The sequence below is a fragment of the Monopterus albus genome, unplaced genomic scaffold (genome assembly GCF_001952655.1).
Source record: "Monopterus albus unplaced genomic scaffold, M_albus_1.0 scaffold418.1, whole genome shotgun sequence".
Classification (NCBI taxonomy): Eukaryota; Metazoa; Chordata; class Actinopteri; order Synbranchiformes; family Synbranchidae; genus Monopterus; species Monopterus albus.
Genome location: NW_018128298.1, coordinates 193,158 through 198,727, shown reverse-complemented (window position 1 = coordinate 198,727; position 5,570 = coordinate 193,158). Strand labels below are relative to the sequence as shown.

The window sequence follows — 5,570 nt, the reverse complement described above, 5'->3', positions numbered from 1 at the left end:
TGAAGTAGCAGAAGATGGAAATCCTCTATTGAAGAACAGAAACCTCAGAATTACACTGTGCTGTGACCTGTTGACCTGTTCCTATTGATTTTTATTTGTTTATTGATCATGTTTCCCTTCTTTTATTAAAAAATGTTAAACAGACATGAACGGGTCACCCTGTCAGAGGGAAGCCTGTTCTTGCCAAGGGCGGGGCTGGTAGAGCTTATCTGGACCACACACACCCATACACGCACACGCACACACGCACGCACTCGGATGTTTGTTAACTGTACACGACATCCTCACACGGTCCTTTAATATAAAATGAACTGTGTGTGCTCATGTTTCGTAACAGGTGGCAGCGCTTTCCAGTCCACCTGAGTGATCACGCATGCGCAGCCTGACGCGTCCCCACCTCTCTCTCTCTTTTTCACACACATGCACGCACGGGCGTGCATGCGCACACCGCCGGTGTCTGTGTGTCGGTCTGACGAACATCACACGCTGCATGTGGTTGCGACCCGGAGTCAAACGGGATCAGTTCATCTGGTTTTCCTGTAAATCTGCTTGTTTTTAACTGGAGGTTTCGCGTAGGAGCGTCGGCGCCGCTGGAGACGTTCCCTCCGGTAAGTTTTGATGGTAACAACATCCCCACACGCTGCTTGGGTTTTGATCTCGGTTGATTTCTGTGTGACTGTCGGTTCACTTCGGCGCTGGAAGTGTTCTCCGTTGGCTAACGAGCTGTTAAACACGGTGGCACGTCACACCAACCAGACTCCATTCAGATTTCCACAGCTTCGTGGAATAAAGCTACATCCAGCTTCTGTAATATTCTTATCCTGACGTAAAGTGGTAGTGTCTGGTCTCTAAAATGTGTCGGCTGTGTCTGTGTGATACTTAAACTGACTTTCATGTCATATTTGTTTAGAGGTTTATGGTTAATGTGTCTGGTTCATCACTGTGATGTTGGTTTGATGACACTTTAAGACATAATGACATTTCCAGAGAATTCCTACAGTTTGTCTTTCATATAGTCTGTTTAACAGTGTCTGTATATTTACCTGGCCAGTATAAACTAAACAAATATTTATTCATCTATAAGAAGCTGTACTGCTGGTTCTCTTGTACCACAGTGTTTCTGTTGTGTTGTAATTATGTTCCTAACATTTTCCTATAGTGATTTTGTGGTGTGACTTGATACAGTCACTCTACAGAGACCCACACTTTGTTTGCTGCTGAGTTTATGGTGTTTCATCTGTAGTATTCCTGTGAGTTTTACTTGTTTTCTGTGTTCGTGGCGTCTTATTCTTGACCTGATGTGTGGCACGCCTTTGCTGTTTAGTGTTGTTACTGCTTACGCTGGTACTTTATGTTTTGTGCTGTTTCTACAGTGACCCTCTGGCGTTTCATCTGCAGTGTTTCCTGTGCTGTCGTTTGCAGTATCTGTGCTGCCTCTCCAGCCCTTTCTGCTGTTTTTGGTCATGTGATGTTGCTACGGTCTTCCTCTAATCTGCATATTTATTTGTCACCTTTAGAGTAAAATCTTGTGTGGTTTCACTTTTGTAATGATTCTTTGAGTCTCAGGAGTCAAACTCTTTTGGGCTGCAACTAAGTTTTCTGTTTTCATTATTGAATAATCTTAATATTCTCGTTATCAGATGTTTAGTCTATAAACTGTCCTTGGGCAGAGAGAGATGCCGATCACAGGAGCTCATGGTGGCATTTCAAATATCTTGGTTTATCCAATGTTACAGTTAAAACAAAAATATTCCGTTTGCTATCGTGTAAGAGCAGAAAACGAGTGGAACCAGTGAATATCTGGCCTTTTGCTTAAACAGAGGCTGAATTCTCAACATATTAACTAATCGCTGCAGCCACAAAACGGCAACAAAGAAAACCCTGCACCCTGAGTTCACAGTGGACAGAGATGCAGGAAGACGTTTGGTGTTTTCACTCATTACAAGGACTAAAACGATCAACCAGTTAAATATTGTAATCAATTCATTTTCCAATCGATTGATCCAGTCATTAATCTTCACTAAGCTGTTTTTCATTTATGACTATGTACAGAATCACAAGCTGCAGGTGGAAAAAGGTTTTTCTCCATCGCTGCAGGTTTTCAGGCCTCGGGCTGTTTAAACTCATGACACGTCAACATCCAATTAAAGCTATCGACACAAGAAACTCACTAACTGCACATGCACTTCGCTAGGAAAACTGTCAGTCTTATTTTTAACTCAACTAATTGGTGATCACATGTGGACGTTACAACTCCTTAGATTTAACTGGGTCCTGTCACACGGGTGTGTTGCCTGAGAGCAACAGCAGCGTCTCTGACAAATGAGCTTGTTCTTTATTTGCTTGTTTGCAAGGGAGATGGCACCACACCAGACTCCATTCAGAAATCTACCCGTTTAATCTTGTGCTGCTTACTGGCGGACACATGCACCTTGTGCAACCTGGTATTTGTCCTTTCTGTAGACGACGTGGTTTTCTGGTAAATTCAGCAAAGCTCAAATCCACCAAAATGCTTTTATTTTGGTTAATTGTCAGCTTTTATAGCAGAAGACACATCTACTGCTAAAGTGTCTTATAAGTTCTCTAAGTTATAAGTCCCAGAAGACAATTCATGAACAAGTCTGCAGCTCAGTAAATCTAAACCATGAAGGCAACACACACAAAACGACTCCAGACGATGAGGCCACATCTGTCTGGGGGTCCTGTGGAGGAGGGCTGGGGGCCTTTAGCCTGTCTGTGCCCAGGGTTCTGTAGTTTCTGACTCCGCCCATGGGTTCTCCTGCGGGCAACCAGCTGTGTGTGTTCGTGTCTCCTGCTGGTTCTCCCCCCAGGTCTCAGCAGACTGTGGCCAGGCTGCGGTGCCCGACCCCCTGACCTGCGTGGAACTCCGCTGACGACACAGCAGGATGACATTTTAGAGGTTGTTTGGGATCGTCTGTTCGACTTTGCTTTGTCTCCATGGTAACCCCAGAGAAGAGCGATGCTTGGCCAGCGTTGCCCTGGTCCGACCCTCCCTGCCTGTAAACGCTGTAAAAAGCAAAAGGCAGTAAACTTGGAGAAAAGGCCCTTTAGTCGCTCGGTGAAGCCGTGAAAGAGGCTTGGGCTGATTTCTCCGCTGGTTTCTGGCACAGCAGAGCCCAAACCTGTGCCAGGGCTGCTGGGGTTTTCATGCTATTGTTCAAAAAGCACTTCTGACGCATTTCTGAGCCACAGCAATGTGGGGGGGGTCCTCATTCCCTCCCCCCCCACCCAGCCCACACACAAACACGTGTTTACTGTTTGGTAAACAGTACAGAGGGAGTTTGACTGGGCTGGACCAGGTCTCAGCACCTGTGGTCCTGGATGGTTTATGGATACACTGGTTCCATTTACTGACTTTTATTTACTGGGTGGATTGTTGGATTGGTAAATTACAGGTATATTTCTTCTTCTTTGATATTTATTGGTTATTTCTTGATCAGTTCATGGCTAATAATTTTTTCTCAGTAGACTCTAGGATGTTTTACGAAGGTCTGTAGATATTCTCATGGTTTATTGGCAGTTTATGGTCAGATTTCTGGATGGTCTCTTCATACATTCTGGAGTATTTATGGGTAAATTATAGGTAGATTTTAGGGCATTCATTGATTGTCTTGGTACATTTTAACAGTCATTTCTGGGTAACACTACCTTTCAGCATTTACTAACATGCTGTAATTGTCATTTATGGCGACTGTTTATTAAAAAATGCTGTAGTCTCATTTGAAAGTTTTATCAGATGCTGGTTCTGGAGTTGAGAATAAATTCTGAAACTCTGACATTTCATCACCAATTATTTTGTCCACGGCTTTTGTTTATGGCCAAATATTTTCAGGTAGTTAACACCTGTTAGCATGCTAACAGGTTTTAGCATGCTAACAGGTGACATGATGGCTTGTATTCATGGACTTTTTTAGGGTTATTCCTGGGATAGTTTCTGTAAAGGTTTAAGTAACTTTGGAATAATTTTTAGGCCGTGTTGGTGATATTTTAGGAGCTGGAATGGACAGTCTCCGAGGTGGATCGTCAGTGATACCTCCATGAACAGTTTCTCAGAACTGAGCGTGACCTTGGAAATAGTAGTTTGACAGAATAATCTCTAACTAAAGATTAGTTTACTAGCTCTGCCTACTTTTCACACAGTCCTTGCAGAGAGCTGTATATTCTCTCATCGAGCCTGAGCTGCCATTCTAATCCTCAGACTGAGGTGTTGGGAAATCTGTTGCTGCTGGAGAAAGTGCTGGAGCTAATCTGACAGACTGCTGAGCAGCAGCCAACCAGGCTGTAAACCTACAGAATCCACACGGGAGGAGAGCAAAGGCTTAAAGGCTGCTATGACTCACGACTCTGTTTGATTCAGCTTCAGCAGCAGCTTCACTGTGAGGCTGTCAAGTTAATCAGCCTGACGCGGTGCACGTGATGTTAGACTAATAACTGGTTTCTAATAAGTGTTTCTTAGTTGTGTTTGTGCCTCCACTCCTCCCTGCTATATACAGATGGTTCTTCCAGCCCGTTCTGGTCAATGTGATTTCACCGGAACAGTTTGAGGGAATTTCTTCAAATTTAGCACAAACATCCACTTGGACCCAAGGATGAACTGATTACAGGTTGGTGGTCAGAGGTCACTGTATCCTCGTGTCTGTCCATTCTCAAGAATTTGACTGACTGGTGGAGGCATTAATTCTAGCTGTCTAGCTCAGCTAGCTAGCTCAGGTGGTTGTGCTTCCATTTATATGGCTAACATAAAATCTGAGCAGGCTTTAGGAGGTGAAAGTGTCAGTGTCCAAGCTGTTTCCTGGAGGCCTTTGGTACCAGTAAACTCTGATATTTGTAAAAGTAGCAGTAGAAAGTATTAGGCTCTCTATGCTTAGCGGTGGCCAACGAGGCTGAGAAACAAAGCCAATGCGGATGTGCCAAAACCTGCAGTTCCTCAAGTGGCCACTCGAGGCTCCAGAGGGGAGTCAGTCCCCATAGATCCCCTTGTTAAATGCCCAACTAAATAAAGCCTGGTACAAAAACAGTTTAGGCCTCTATAGCTTATTTCTCCTCCCATGACAACTGTATTTTTTTTTAGAACTTGCCTGTTTAAATTATATTGAGACTAAAAGTTATGCACAATTAAGGGTGTTGCCGCTTTGAGTGACAGGCAGGAGGGTATTGCCGTAGGTGGCTGGCCGCTAGCTGTCTAGTGAGTCCCCTTCACGCTCCGCCTCTTCGTTTTGGATTAGACCTAGCAGACGGGTGAAGCGCTACCTATATGGTGATGGTTCATCCGCTCTTCAGAAAACCAACGGGTGACGTCACGGTTGGTTTGTCCATCTTTTATATACAGTCAGTGATCAGCACTGGAGAAATGTTTGTAATGTGGAGGAAGCTGATACCCTCTGGCGTCACATCACCTCTGGATGATTGATGTTTAATTCATCGTCTCCATCCATCCATCCATTTTCCTCCGCTTATCCGGGACCGGGTTGCGGGGGCAGCAGTCTAAGCAAAGATGCCCAGACTTCCCTCTCTCCAGACACTTCCTCCAGCTCCTCCGGGGGAATGCC

General features: G+C 44.6%; 1 protein-coding gene across 1 annotated transcript in view; it reads left to right on the top strand.

The window, feature by feature from the left end:
• Nucleotides 1-326: 326 nt before the first annotated feature.
• LOC109951915 (FH2 domain-containing protein 1-like) overlaps nucleotides 327-5,570 on the top strand; it is a 19,921-nt gene continuing 14,677 nt past the window's right edge. Inside the window, 1 exon segment of the mRNA XM_020586680.1 lies at nucleotides 327-608. The gene's annotated coding sequence lies outside the window, so the exon portion shown is untranslated.